General features: G+C 37.5%; 1 non-coding gene across 1 annotated transcript; it reads right to left on the bottom strand.

The window, feature by feature from the left end:
- Window positions 1-8,173: 8,173 nt before the first annotated feature.
- Window positions 8,174-8,280, bottom strand: LOC127133054 (small nucleolar RNA R71). The gene has a single exon (XR_007807049.1). It is a non-coding gene; the product is annotated as a small nucleolar RNA R71 (small nucleolar RNA).
- Window positions 8,281-16,630: the final 8,350 nt, after the last annotated feature.

Below are 16,630 nucleotides of genomic sequence, written 5' to 3'. Positions count from 1 at the left end.
ACGAGACAACGAGATTAATCAAGATGTGGTCAACAAAGCCAAAGTCAAATTTTGGGGTGCGACACATCCTAAGAATAGGCCAAGATGGGCTTGGTAAACTAAGGTCCTTGGCTTCTAAGGTCTATATTGGAAAGAGTAATGTCTAACCACAACTTACTTGTGTGACATTATTGATCCCAACATGACCTCAACCAAGTGAATGGACTTGCAAGTCAACTTGCTAAGGAATAACTCCACACAAGCCAACAAGACTACGCCATTCTCCTATCCTAAGTGCACTCGAGTCCGGGTATAGAACTCATCTCACAAAGATCACCAAGCATACAAGGAATTAATATCAAGCAAATCAATCATTACACACAATACAGTAATCCCAAATTGCACAAAAATATGTCACAAAACAAAACAATACAACAAGCATGAAAAGTTGGCAAAACCCACTAGGCAAGTACATGGAATCTCCCCAGCAGAGTCGCCACTTTTCTGTAGCGGGATATTCGTTACCATTAGAGATATTGACTAAATCCAAGGTAAATCATACAAAGTCGAGTCGCCACCTCACTTCTATTTATCCAAAGGAATGGTTAGAAAGCGAACAAAAACCTAATAGTTTTAACAAAAACTAGTAAAAGGAACAGAGATCTGGGTAAGGGGGTTGGTTATGCAATGGGAAGGTGTTAGGCACCCAAAACATCCTAGGTACTCCTAGGGATCCCTTTTCATACTTGTTGTAAAGGTTGTTGTTTTTGTGAAAAATTTGTTTGTGCAAACATGATTGAAGAGATGAGAAGAGAATATACAAGTTATTTACATTTTTGTGTTTGGATGGATGAACCCATTGCCTACGTACCATCTTATAAAAAGATTAGGATCAAAACCTCGTAGTTCGGGGTAAAAATCTCAAAACAAGTTGGTGAGTTGATTGGTCCAAAAGCCTTAAGGTCTTTTGTTATCAAAGGGAGAAAACTCCACCAAACCACAAATCCACCATGTGAGGATAACTTCAACATGCTAGTGAGGGGTTAACCCTATAATAAGCATGGAAGACTCATTGTCCATCACTAAGGATATAGGTGAGTATTACATCTACCACAAAGATAACTCAAACCTAATAGCTAAAGGTTATGGAAAATTTTGATTAAGAAGTGGCCATTGGAACCACAAAAAGAAATTTGAATTGGTTATATTTACCAATTAGTTAAATGTTTGCACAAAAGGTTTTGGCTTGGGTTAGAGTGGAGAGAATAAGAAGAAAGGCTAAGTCCTAAGCAAAGCAAAAAGATGAGGGATAAGAAATGAAACCACACTAGGAGTTCATCTCTTGAGATCATATTGATGATCCAAGTAGCTCCCATCCTTTGGAATAAGCAACCACAAAGTATAAGCAATCAAACAAGTCTCATAAGAGATCCTCAATGTGTCTTGTATCTTCCACTTGAATGAACATGGTAATGATCCTCCAATTAAGCTCAAATGGGAACTCCTAGCACAAAAGCACACACATCAAAAGTTCCATGAAGTAAAACAAGAATGGACAAGAGTGAGTTTAGAGATTTGGTCCTTCTAATCCATCTTCATCATTAAGATCCTTTTACTCCAATTTTGCATAAGGAATGTCCTAGAATCTAAGTCCAATTCTCCATTTTTTTGCATAGGGAAAGTCCTAGAAACTAAGTCCATTTCTTTGCATTTGGTCCACAACAATCAAAACAAAAAAAACACAAGCACCATAATATATACACAATTATGTGCTCAAGTGAGCAAAAGGCAAATGGCGTTAACATAAACATGTGCTCAAGTGAGCAAAGAGAAAAGCAAATGGATAATATGTGCAAGAATAGTAAATTGCATAAAAGTAAATTGCACAAAGTAAATGTTAATGGTCAATAGTTAGTTTTAGTAGTTAGTGTGCCATAAGGCAAATTTAGCGCTATGTTAAGCAATCGTAATTGGACTTATGTAGAAGTCACAAGTATCTGAGGCCGGTCATTAATAATGTAGGCAACAAACACAAGTTAGGAGTCTTGATTAGTGAACCAAGTCCCAACAACTTGCCATGCCAAAAGAAGAAGAGAAATGATCTTGTATTGGTTTAAGCCTTTTGCATGATTTAGAAGACAACCTATCCTTAATGCAAAGCCATTCACTTGATCAATTGATCAAGATGAATTAGATTTGAATAAAAGAAGATTAAATCTCCCTAACCAATGCTAACTTATCAACCTTCAACTCATTGATCAAAGGGAAAGAAGTAGAAGAAGATGAAAGAGAAGATGGATAAGAGAAATGAAAATGGCAAAAATTAAAGTGCATTAAATGAAATACAATGTATCAATCCTCATATGTTGACCAATAACATTGAAAGTCAAGGTCAAATAATCAAAATCAGAAGTGAGATGAAGATTGGGAGTCAAGAAATGAATAAACTATTTTTGGCATTTTTAATATTTAAAATAAACTTGAATTAAAATAAAAGAAAAGGTCAAACTTCAAAATTACTTCAAATCAACCTTGAAAGGTCCAAGTAATTTATCCCAAGTTCAACAAGGTCAAACAAAGTTCGACAAAAAAATTTCAGCATTTTTAAAAGTCAGAAACTATTTTTAATCAATTAAAAATGAATAAAAATAACCTAATTGAACTAAAATCTCAAATAAATCTCAAATCAATTTAAAAATTGATAAGAATATTTTTCATAGATCCATCATCATTCAAATAGGTTAGGAAAATATTTTTGCATTTTTTGAATATCAAAAACTATTTAAAATGAATTAAAAATAACCAGAAAAGAGAAAATTCACAAAAAATATCAAATGACAAAATAAAAAATATTAAAAATCAGAAATAGAAACTAGAATTTATTTGGGAAATAATGCAATTGGTCCCATAATTTTTGGATTAAAAATGAAAGAGATATTAATTTTTGAAAATAATTGGAATTAAAGAAATTAAAACCAGAAAATAAAAATGCAAAAAAACGTGGAGCGTTAGATCTGAGCTCATTAATTGAGCTGGCAGATCACACGCTCCAAAGATGCGCGCCTATGGTGATCCTCAGTCAATGCGCTCACATGGAAAACAAATGAAAGTCATAACAAGCAACGCTCCTGATTGCATCTGGAAATTAGATCACACGGCCAGGATTCAAATTGGAGATGATGAAGCCACCGGAGCCACCGTCTTCTCCGGTGAGCTTGGATTTTCCGGCCAAAGTTGCAGAACTTCAAATCTTAATGAAAACGCACGATCTATACATCTTTAGAAAGCTGGGATGATGTACATCATCCCTGTACCATCCATTTTCCCTCTAGATCTCCATAGTGTGAGAAATTAGAGATGGAAAAATCTGGTGTTCATCATGAACTCAGTGGATTTCAAAAATTAAAAGCATAAACATGATGCCTCTATTGAGAGGACTTCAGCCAACACAAAATCTAAGCCAATAGGTCCATGGATTAGGAGAATCGAAGAAAATACCAGTTGGCGTGTGTGCTTGAATTCTGGTAGCTTGAGCTTGATACCTTGCTTGCTTTACCAAAACAGAAGTTCAATGAGATGTATGATGAAGGTCTAGAAGCATTAGATCTAAGAATACAACCAGATGAAGCTGAATTCTAGATCTGAAAATTTTGAGAGAAATGCAATTGCTTCTTTAGTAATGGTTAGGGAGAGAATTCTGCGGCATTTCAGGTTGAATTGGGTGTCTTTATGGAAGCTCACATGCCATGTATTTATAGCCAATGCCATGCTGAAAGTGTGATTTCAAACATGCATGAATGAAGGGGGCCTCCATGCATGGGCCTGTACAGGCGCATGGAGGGCCCAATTCCACATGGATTGGCAAGCTGAGATCATGAATGAATGAAATGGACGTGCAATTTTGATGCAATCAGCTCATGCATGGTAATTGAATCAAGTTTCCCAAAAATGCACTTAAAGTTCTCCTCTTCGAAAATGATATTTGCCAAATCCAAATGTAGCCATGTGAGTAATGGTTGGAAAGGTCTTGATGTAAGGGACAATTGTTATGTTGGAAAAAAATCCATTTGGAGTGTGGAAATTTATGAAATTTGAGTTTAAAGTGTGATGTGCAAAATATGTCAATGCAAGGTTTCTAAAATTGGCCAATTTTCAAGCCCCTCTGTTTTGATGATGCAAGCCTCAAATGAAAACACCTCCAACATAAAAGTTGTAGATATTTTCAAGACAATCAAAATGGACTTACATTTTGCATCATTTGGATTTTTGATGAAAGAGTTATGGGCACTTGAAGTTGGACTTTTTTGACTTTTAATGCCTTTGGTCAAAAAGGACCTATAATGTCTTGCATTATCACATTTATTTCCTTTGGGAATTTGAAATTTTGTTAAACATAACATTTGAATTATACATCTTAAGATTTCCAATTCATTTGATCCCACCTCAAAATCATAAAAAATGAATGAGTTATGTCCTTGGGAAGTTGACCCAAAATTAGGGTTTCAGTCAAAATGACCTATAATGTTTTGGAATGGAAGATGGTCTTCCAAGCTTCAAATCAATTTTTGATGAACATGAAAGTTGTTAATATTGTCCTTAAGAACATTTTTTATTTTGGAACCATCTCCATTTTACCAAAACATAAAAAGTTAGGTCTCAGTGCATTTCAAAATAGTCAGATGAATTGACTGATCAACTTCTCAAGTCCATGTCTCATATCTTGATGAATTGATGATTGAGGACACTCAAATAAGTTCAAATATGCATGGAATGATGAATTAAAGAACTTCCCTTTATTGTATTTGACCATGGGTTGAGGTTGCTTCATGAGCAAGGCATTGTGATGCACAGATGACTTAGGGTTTCTCTGGGGAACAAACCTCAAAACCTTTGATTTGCTTTGATCAAAATGATGCATTGAGGTAATAGGGAGGCATATTTTATGGATGAGAGATTTGGGAACCATTTCCATGCTTGCTATCATCTCCTCTTGACCCTGTCTTTGTACCAATGATCTCCTAGAAGCTTTGGACCTTGTGATTGCTCAAGCTACAAACAAAAGATGTTAGTGACATATTTTTGTGGTTTTAGTGAGTAAATAAAATGAGAAAAGCAATGATATACAATTCAAGCATGCTTGGTGATCTCACACCACTCACAAGGAGTCCCACCCAAAGGCAAGGGAACCAAGATGCTTATGATCCTTGAGGCAATGCCAAATGCAATGTTATGATACCATGATTGATCTTAAGGACAAAATTGGGGTCTTACACTACCCAATAGGTTATTCTTACCCAATAATAGATAACGAATACACCTATTTCCCCTCAACGAGTCATCCTTGATATGTTTACCCTAACTGGTAACGGATGTCCCTCTGTTAGAGTATATTATCTTTCTACCTAGTAACCGGTAATAGATAATATACCTCTGGTACTCTGTGTTGAAGTTCATTCTTCCCTAGTTGAGTTGGAGTGTGTATTTCCTTAGTGGAAACTCCTTTTCCTATTTGATTCGAGTATTTCAGCTTTGTTATGATCTACCCGTTTCCCCTGCAGATTTTCCTAGTTCCCCATACCAAGTCCTTCCATTGATTTATTTTCATGGAAATTCCCCCTCGTGTCTCCAACAGTTTTCAAGTCGTAGTCTGGCCGACGCACAACTTTTATCCCCAGAGTCTTTGTCTCCCTAGTGAGTTTTCCATATGGAATGCATTATGCTCCCATGGACTTTTTCAGTCTCTCCGGATTCTTTTCCTTTATGGCAATTTATTCCCCGCCAAGATTATTTTTACATACATACCATATGCATCATGAGGTCTCTTAGGGACCAAAATTTGTTTCTAGATGTTGTTATTTAAGTCCATTCTACTGAGTTGATACGAAGATTATTGATAACACTGAAATTTACCGTATTTTCGACTCCGATTTCACATGCATTCTAGTTGTTTTATTGTTATTTTGTTGTGTTATTGCTATGTTTTCCTTTGTTTTCAGGTTTTTACTTTAATCGGAGCCCCGATCGAGAAAAGGAGCGAAAAAGAGCCAAAACCCCTAAAATTCAGCATTTTGTACTTGTGGCCTACCCCATGGCTGGCGCCATAGACCCTGCCATGACGTGTCCAAGCTCAACTTCCCTCAACTTCCACGTTCCCCACTACTTCCACTAAAGCGCCTCATTTTGTGCTTGTGGCGGGCGCCATGGCCTTGTGGCGGGCACCACAAGAGGAAAGTTTTTCCCTCCCATTTTCAAGTTGAAGGGCATCCTTGTCATTTCCATCTTTTTACTTGCTTATAAATAGAAACTCGAAATCACTTTTACAATCATCCAAACTTAGAACAGAGGCAAACTCAGAAGCAACTTTGTTTCACTTAGGCATATATTCAGTATTTTAAAGTGGTAATCGCTTCGCATTGGAGTGTTACCACAATTGTGTAATCAAGTATGTGATAGAGTCTGTAATCGAGTTTGGAGCACTTTGGAAGGAAGTTAATCCTGCCGCCATTTTCATTTCCGCTTTGCAATTTATTCAACCCTCCGATTGGAGCAGGTTTTTATTACTTGTCTTTGTCTTATTTATTTTCTCGCACTCGCTTTAAATTATTTATTTTCCCGCACTCACTTTACTTTATTTATTTCTCGCACTCGCTTTACTTTATTTATTTCTCGCACTCGCTTTAAATTATTTATTTTCCCGCACTCGCTTTACTTTATTTATTTCTCGCACTCGCTTTAAATTATTTATTTCCTCGCACTCGCTTTACTTTATTTATTTCTCGCACTCGCACTACTTTTATTTATTTCTCGCACTCACACTACTTTTATTTAAATTAATGCACTTTTACTTTACCGTGTCTAACTAAATCTATAAGGTTAGAATGTAAGAATCGTAATTGAACCGATAATCTGTACAATTGTTCGTAGAAGCACTTAAGGGCTATTTTAACTTTCAACTTAAGTTTTCCAGCACTTCAATTCCGTTGGGTAAGAACGAAAGCCGTCAAACGTCTATTTAAACTTAATTGTTTTTAACTATTTCAAAAACAGCGAAAGCGCTTTGTTTAGTTCATTAGGAGATTTTAACATTAAGAAGAAAAGAGATTTTATAACTATTTTCGGACGCGTTTATAAGTTTAGAGTCTGGTTTGTAAGAACCTCTTTTGGTTAAGAAATCCAGGTTATAATACTTTTCAACTTAGTCAAGATACTATATTTCTTAAAAATAGGTTTACTACTCTAACGCAATGCGCGCCTTTTTATAAGTGACAATAAGAGGGTTTGATTAGGGAGTACAACTCGGTTCTGAATACGCGAAAGCGACAATTCCTGTTAAATTAGTTCTTTTCAAAGTAGAAAACATTGCCCATAAGTAGCTCTATTAGCAAGTACTTGGATTATTAATTGATTACGTGAATTACATTCGACCCTGTCTTTATTAATTAAATTTATATCAACACTTTACTTTTTCATTGCACACTCCAAAAACACCTATTTTGATTGCCTTTGATAAACACCATAACAATAGATAACGATAGATTGACACTTGGTCTCTGTGGATTCGATAATCTTTTATATTACTCTGACACGTTCGTATACTTGCGAAACACCGCATCAAGTTTTTGGCGCTGTTGCCGGGGACCAATTTCGTCAAATTTCATTTCCCTGTTGTTATATCGTTTAGACTTAGGTTATTTCCCGCCGGTCAATGCGAAGAACTCGCAGCACCGGAAGTTTAAGCTTAGTATACCCTCTGGCGGAACCAGAACATTACGCTCGCGCACGTTTATTCTTTCATAGAATTAAGAGAGCTATGGCCGAAGATCAAAACCAAAGACCTCTTAAAGATTTCGCTCAACCATCTAATGAAGAACCTAGTTCTAGTAGAGTAAACCCAACCATCCCAGCTAATAATTTCGAACTTAAACCATCCCTGTTGCAACTAGTGCAACAGAGACAATTCACAGGTCTCGCTACCGAGAACCCTAACCAACATTTAAAAATATTTCTTCAATTAGCAAACACTTTTAAAACCAATGGAGCTTCTCCTGAGGCAATACGTTTAAGATTATTTCCTTTTTCCCTCATAGATAAAGCTCTATCATGGTTAGATTCCCTTCCACCCAATTCCATTACGACTTGGGATAACCTTAGAAGAGTTTTTCTTGCTAGATATTTTCCCCCGAGTAAGACCGTCGTTCTTCGAAACCATATAACTAGATTTACCCAAAACCAAGGAGAATCGTTGTTCGAAGCTTGGGAGAGATATAAAGATTTGTTACGAGCATGCCCACATCATGGTTTAGAAAATTGGTTAATCATTCAAACCTTCTATAATGGACTTCATTACAACACATAGATGACCATCGACGCTGCCGCAGGCGGTGCTCTGATGAACAAACCTTATCCTGAAGCTAGTGCCCTCATTGAAGATATGGCTCAAAACCATCAATCATGGGGAGTCGAACGAGCGACAGTTGAGAAGAAGGAAGCCCAAGGAGGAGTGCATGAACTAAGCTCTATAGACATGATGCAAGCTAAAATGGACGCTCTATAGACATGATGCAAATAGTTACTCATACCAAGATACTTGAAACCCAGATCTCTCAGGTAGCTTTAAACCAAGCCCCTCAGACTACACCTGGAGGACAATTCCCTGGACAACCTCAACAAAATCCGAGAGGATAAGCCAATGCCATTACTCTACAAAGTGGGAACGCTTACGATGAGCCACCAAACCCTAGATTGAGTGAACCCGAAACTTCTAAGGAATGTACCAAACCCACGGACGAAGTAAAGGAACTAGAGGAATTTGAAAACCAGAAAGGTCGAGAAAAAGGAGAGGAACCTAAAGATAAAACTTACGTACCACCCCCGCCATATAAACCACCTATACCATATCCCCAAAGACTCAAACAAACCCAGATCAATAAATAGTATCAAAAATTTATTAAAGTTATAGAAAAACTTCATGTAGAAATCCCTTTCACAGAAGCCATCACCCAAATACCTTCTTATGCAAAGTTTCTCAAAGACATCCTTACCAACAAACGTAGACTTGACGATCCGAAGCCTTTGGAATGTAATGCTATTTCCGAGGACAAATTAGCAAAGAAAGATAAAGATCCTGGAAATTTCTCCATTCCTTGCCTTTTGGGTAATCATGTCATCGAAAAAGCTTTTCTAGACTTAGGAGCTAGTGTGAGCTTAACGCCTTTAGTAGTTTGTGAGAGGTTAAACTTAGGAGAATTACAACCCACTAAGATGTCACTTCAGTTAGCCGATAGATCTGTTAAATATCCGATAGGCATTTTAGAAGATGTTCCTGTTAGGATAGGTCAGTTGTTTATCCCTACTGATTTTGTTGTCATGGACATCAAAGAGGACAATGATATACCAATCCTTCTAGGTAGACCATTCTTATCGACTGCAGGAGCCATAATAGATGTCAAGAAAGGAAAGTTGACATTTGAGGTAGGTGACGAGAAAATAGAATGTATACTTTCGAAATTTCTTATGGCACATGTGATGGGAGACTCGTGTTATACCTTAGATATCACTGATGAATGTGTTAGAGAATTAGAACAAAAAGAAATTATAAAAACAATTAAGTTACCATCAACTCTCATAAGGGAAGATGATGACTTTAAGAAACCCTACATCGATGATAACCTTTACGAATGTTTATCCCTTACCCCAGATCTTATGCCATGCCCTAAGAAACCAACCTTAGAAAACAGGTATATCTTAGTAGCTGTAGACTATGTGTCTAAGTGGATTGAAGCTATAGCTGCACCCACAAATGACACTAGGGTAGTAATTAAATTATTTAAAAACTATATATTCCCTAGATTTGGAACACCACGTTTAGTAATAAGCGATGGAGGATCACACTTTATATTGAGAATATTTGACAAACTTTTAAGAAAATATGGAGTTAGGCATAGAGTAGCAACACCATACCATCCACAAACTAGTGGCCAAGTAGAAGTATCTAATAGGGAGATAAAACAAATCCTAGAGAAAACTGTTTCTATTTCTAGGAGAGACTGGTCTTAGAGCTTTCAAGAAGCATTATGGGCATATAGAACCGCTTTCAAAACCCCTATAGGAACTACTCCTTATCAACTAGTTTATGGAAAATCATGTCACTTACCGTTCGAATTAGAGCATAAGGCCTATTGGGCCATTAAAACTTTGAATTTAGACTACCTAGCCGCTGGAGAAAAACGTACCCTAGACATTCATAAATTAGAAGAACTTAGGCAATCGGCCTACGAGAATGCAAAAATATATAAAGAGAGGACAAAGGCCTATCACGACAAAAGAATAGTAAAGAAAAATTTCAATATAGGCGATCCAGTTCTCCTTTTTAACTCTAGGTCACGACTCTTCCCTAGAAAGCTACGTTCAAGATGGACCGGTCCTTTCGAAGTATCCAAGATTCTGAGATCCGGAGCCGTAGAAATCAAGAACGATACCTGTAGTCCATTCGTTGTAAATGGACAAAGACTGAAGCTCTACGAAGGAGGAGACATTCCAGCATACTACTCAAGCCACACCCTGATTGATTCACCGATCCCTACTACTACAGGTGTATAAATTCTAATCGTCAAGCTAAAGACGTTAAACAAGCACTGCGTGGGAGGCAACCCATGGTTTTTCTTTCATTTTACTTTTTCGCATTTATTTAATTTTAATTTTATTTTATCATATTTTGCATTGAGACTAAGATTTGAATGGTTCGTATTTTAAGGATCACTTTCTTAACTTTTACAGGATGCAGGATTTCGATGACATGCACGTGGCCTATAGAGATAATGCTCAGAGGGAGCGCTACATTGCTCTGTATCAGCGCCCTATGGCACCCACACGTTATCCTGATCAGCACTGTATGGAGGCACTGGGTATCGAGTCGAGTATCTGATTCCTTAGCCACCAACTTCACTGGGACGAGTTTGCTGATGACTTGAGTAACACCTACAGGAACCTGACTTTTGAGTTCCTGAGTTCATTCGATTATGACCCATATTCTGGACCAGATGGGTATGCTGCTTTCAGGCTTTTCGGAGTTGAGTACTCCTTCAGCCAGAAAGAGTTCGGCAACTTATTGGGTTTCCAGACCACTCCTGATGCTATCCCGGAGACACCTATGGGATATTTTCTGGGTAAGGAGGTTGAGAAGTTTTGGAGTGATATCTCAGGTGGCGGAAGCCAAGATCCATCTATGCAGTTATCTCATGTTATATATAACCCCGTCTTCAGATACTTTCAGATGATATTAGCACATTCCTTCCTGGGAAGACCAGATGCAGAGACACTACTGAGTGAAGAGGAGATCTTCCTATTATTTTGTGCATCCCAGTCTCGCCCAGTAGCATGTGGGAACTTCTTATTATACAGTCTCAGCGGTATCTCCAGATCCACCGAAGGAGTCATCCATGTTGGCGGAATCATCACGCAGATTGCTGTTGCTTTAGGTCTGTCTCGCAAGCTGTTACATCTTCAGACCTACTGTGGGTACACTACCATGGACATCGACTTCTGTTTGACCAGAGATCTTATGAGGAGAGCCTCTTTCCACCCATGTCAGTTTTGATTGCTAGTCGACAGCGAGGCTATCCATTATTTCACACTGCCAGACCCCATGATGACCAGTGTGCATGATCCAGCGAATTGGAGTTATGTTCTAGAGGGCCAGGGAGAGACCGTCGAGGAACCGAGATCACCACCCATTGCTGAATACACGCCTACACCACCATCTCCCAGAATCACTGTTTTCTCTAATAATCTTTCATTGCAGACACTCGACATCCGCAGTCAGATTGCTGAGTGTCGTAGACAGATCGCAGAGCTCAGGCAGGAGATAGCCACGCTCCATGGATCCACTCAGGAAGATGACATCCCTACTATATGATCTCACCATTTCATCTTATCTTATGTCTTTTTTATATTTTTCGTATTTACATAACTCATTTTACATTATCGCATTTGGAATATTATATAAACTACATCTATACATTGATATTTCTATTTTTATCTATATTTATGTCTTCTGTTTGTTTTATTTGCATCTTTTATTTTTCAGTTATTTATTTATTTATTAGTCTAATATTTGATTTTTGTTTTTATTTTTATTTTTATCTTTTATTTTTACTTTTACAAAAATTATGCAAGCCAATGATGCTAGGAAAATCACAAGAGTAATGCTATTCAGACCCCTCAAAGCCAAAAGACAAGAGAAGCCCAAGCCAAAGGACCAAAATCCGGCCCAACCAGATTTTGCCTTGTGGCGCCCGCCACAGCGTCTGTAAAAGGTCGGGGCAGAACCCCTTTCTTCACCATTTTTGCAACTTACAACCTTCTAAACCCATTTTTTCACCTTGGAAAAACATCCTTGAACCCACAAAAAGCTCATACTTTTCTAACCACCACACCACACAAATTATTATTCCAATTTCCATTTTCGATTTAATCCGTCGGATTTTGTAAAAATCCAACCTTTTCACAAACCACTTCATCTTCTTCATCACTTTTCAAGAGCATTCAAATGGAGTTTAACGGATTCATTCTTCGAGGAGGGAAACCGGGGGATAGACAAAGAAAAATTATTGAACGGTTTCAAAATCGGGAAATACTCCCGACAAGGTATGTTGACGAAAATTGTCTCTACACTTTAGGTATCTATCATAACATTTTCCATTTATTAGATAACTTAGGTTTGCATAATTTCTTTTCCAACAAAGAACCCACCTATGAGCGGTTGACAATTGATTTTTGAGTTCCTTAATTTATATTGTCAACCCTAACACTGCTAGCACAGTTGGTACTGTCAGATTTAGAATGTTTGTTGTTGAATACGAATTAAGTATCGACGAACTAGCCAGCTTGTTAGGAATCCCTCATGGGGAATGTGCTATTTGTGAGGCCCCTTTGGATTCCGAATGGTCTGTTGAGGTATTTTCCTTCTGGGAGCGTTTATCAAACACTTCCATAAACTATTTTGAAGGAGTTCTTGCCTCAACTATCCATAACCCGACCATCAGAGTTTTTAGATATCTGTTGGCATGCACTATTTTTGGCCGGGAGAATCCAAATAAGGTTAATGCTAGAGAGCTTCTATTTTTACAAGGAAGCCTCACAAATAGACGTATTAATTCAGTCCCTTTCATGCTTGCTCATATGACTTTAACTTTGAATAAAGCGGGACCGATTTCTTTTAGTGGATTGATTACATCTATTGCTCGGGCGCTTAACCTAAACAATGAGATGGCTACCCTAGACCCCTTACCTCCTCACACAATTAACCTAAAATTTCTAAGAGACATGAAATTGTGTCGTTCGAGGAGAGAAGGAGGCTATATGCTTATGGTTCATGGTGTAGCCATCCCATCTGTTGTTTTGTCGTGCACTATACGTACAGACGTACGAGATGAAAGGAATTGGACCTACGCTTTAAATGCCCCACCTGTTTTGGGTCCTACGACACTGTTTTATAGTCTCTGCTTACGATTACAAATACACAAGCCCGTCAGCAACAATACCACCAGCAACACATTGCTCTCATAGAAAACACTCAGGGTACCATTTTAGGTCACCTTCGAGAAGTGAGGACCGCTCAGAATGCCCTGCAGGCGAGGATGGATCAGAGAGATCGTCGTCGTACCCGATCCCGTCGTCCACCTCAGGATGGCGAGGGAACTAGTGGTCAGCAATAGGTTGTCAGGTAACTCTTCCCTTATCTTATTTCAAAACATTGGGGACAATGTTCGATTTAAGTGTGGGAGGAGACTCTATTGTCTTTTCTTTATTGCTTTTCTCGTTTTTTTCCTTTATCGTTTTTTCTTTGCTGTTTTTAGATAGTTTATTTCCTTTTAGTTGTTTATTTTGCTTTTTAGTATAATGCATGAGTTTGACGAGTCACCAAATATAGTATATTTTTAGTACAATCCTACCTCCCCATACCTTTAGCCCCTCCAAAAAAAAAATTGCAAAAGAAAATAGTGTTATTCCGAAAGTTTTCAGGTTTTAAAGACATGTTTTGAGTAAGGATGCGGTGACTTGGGAGAACTTTGCGAAACATCAGTATTATTTTAGCACCATAGACTTCGTAAATATAGGAACCACTCCCGAAACCCCATATACCATGGCCCTAATCATCATTTATGTATAAGTCCTCAGTAGTTTATCTCAGCAGTCAGCTCCGGCCTACGCATTCTCTACGTAGGGGACCGATGCAAATAAGTGAATGATCCAGAAAAACAAAAAAAATAAAAGAAAGCAAAAAAGGCAACTCCGGTATAGGTGACCCTCACAAAGTCATTTAAACCAAAGAATTGTAAAAAATTGCTACAAAAAGAAAAAGAAAAAAGAAAAAAAAACTTACCGACTGTTGGTTGGTTCAGAGGTATCTGGCACTGAACTCGGTAGGGCGGATTACGATCCGATCCCCCACAACTACAGTTGGGTCCAATAAAAGGGTTTACAAATAATTATGTGCCAGAAATCCCATGCTCAGATCATAATCACTAACAGGCCACTCTACTATGAAACATGTACGGATAACGGGCTTAATGTGATTATGCCTGAATGAAAAGGACACAAAAAGAGATGAAGAGGCAGGCCTAGGTATTGTGGGATAATATGGGTTGGTTAATATAGGAATGAAGTTTATGTCCGTATTTGCGGATCAGTGTCATCATGATACCCTTAGTTCACTCAGTTAGTACCTATCACTGCATCCCGACTTGAACTTAGAATTTTTAACTGAAGCACTCGTTTACACAGATTTTCTTTTATGAGCTTTTTAATGTTTTGCTTGAGGACAAGCAAAGGTTTAAGTGTGGGAGAGTTTGATAACACTGAAATTTACCGTATTTTCGACTCCGATTTCACATGCATTCTAGTTATTTTATTGTTATTTTGTTGTGTTATTGCTATGTTTTCCTTTGTTTTCAAGTTTTTACTTTAATCGAAGCCCCGATCGAGAAAAGGAGCGAAAAAGAGCCAAAAACCCTAAAATTCAGCATTTTGTACTTGTGGCCTACCCCATGGATGGCGCCATAGACCTTGCCATGACGTGTCCAAGCTCAACTTCCCTCAACATCCACGTTCCCCACTACTTCCACTAAGGCGCCTCATTTTGTGCTTGTGGCGGGCGCCACAAGAGGAAAGTTTTTCCCTCCCATTTTCAAGTTGAAGGGCATCCTTGTCATTTCCATCTTTTTACTTGCTTATAAATAGAAACTCGAAATCACTTTTACAATCATCCAAACTTAGAACAGAGGCAAACTCAGAAGCAACTTTGTTTCACTTAGGCATATATTCAGTATTTTAAAGTGGTAATCGCTTCGCATTGGAGTGTTACCACAATTGTGTAATCAAGTCTGTGATAGAGTCTGTAATCGAGTTTGGAGCACTTTGGAAGGAAGTTAATCCTGCCGCCATTTTCATTTCTGCTTTTCAATTTATTCAACCCTCCGATTGGAGCAGGTTTTTATTACTTGTCTTTGTCTTATTTATTTTCTCGCACTCGCTTTAAATTATTTATTTTCCCACACTCGCTTTACTTTATTTATTTCTCGCACTCGTATTACTTTATTTATTTCTCGCACTCGCTTTAAATTATTTATTTTCCCGCACTCGCTTTACTTTATTTATTTCTCGCACTCGCTTTAAATTATTTATTTCCTCGCACTCGCTTTGCTTTATTTATTTCTCGCACTCACACTACTTTTATTTATTTCTCGCACTCACACTACTTTTATTTAAATTAATGCACTTTTACTTTACCATGTCTAACTAAATCTATAAGGTTAGAATGTAAGAATCGTAATTGAACCGATAATCCGTACAACTGTTCGTAGAAGCACTTAAGGGCTATTTTAACTTTCAACTTAAGTTTTCCAGCACTTCAATTCCGTTGGGTAAGATCGAAAGCCGTCCAACGCCTATTTAAACTTAATTGTTTTTAACTATTTCAAAAACAGCGAAAGCGCTTTAATTAGTTCATTAGGAGATTTTAACATTAAGAAGAAAAGAGATTTTAAAACTATTTTCGGACGCGTTTATAAGTTTAGAGTCTGGTTCCTAAGAACCTCTTTTGGTTAAGAAATTCAGGTTATAATACTTTTCAACTTAGTCAAGATACTATATTTCTTAAAAATAGGTTTACTACTCTAACGCAATGCGCGCCATTTTATAAGTGACAATAAGAGTGTTTGATTAGGGAGTACAACTCGGTTCTGAATACGCGAAAGCGACAATTCCTGTTAAATTAGTTCTTTTCAAAGTAGAAAACATTGCCCATAAGTAGCTCTATTAGCAAGTACTTGGATTATTAATTGATTACGTGAATTACATTCGACCCTGTCTTTATTAATTAAATTTATTTCAACACTTTACTTTTTCATTGCACACTCCAAAAACACCTATTTTGATTGCCTTTGATAAACACCATAACAATAGATAACGATAGATTGACACTTGGTCTCTGTGGATTCGATAATCTTTTATATTACTCTGACGCGTTCGTATACTTGTGAAACACCGCATCAATTATAACCTTTACATCCTCAGTTAGAATGTCCTTAAATAGGGGCAGCTGTAAGACACCAATTTTGACCCTCCCTCATGTTATCTCATCATTTGCGTA

The sequence above is a fragment of the Lathyrus oleraceus genome, chromosome 3, assembly GCF_024323335.1.
Source record: "Lathyrus oleraceus cultivar Zhongwan6 chromosome 3, CAAS_Psat_ZW6_1.0, whole genome shotgun sequence".
In the NCBI taxonomy this organism is placed as follows: Eukaryota; Viridiplantae; Streptophyta; class Magnoliopsida; order Fabales; family Fabaceae; genus Lathyrus; species Lathyrus oleraceus.
The sequence above is the reverse complement of the archived record's forward strand: the minus strand, read 5'-3'. Positions and strand labels throughout refer to the sequence as shown.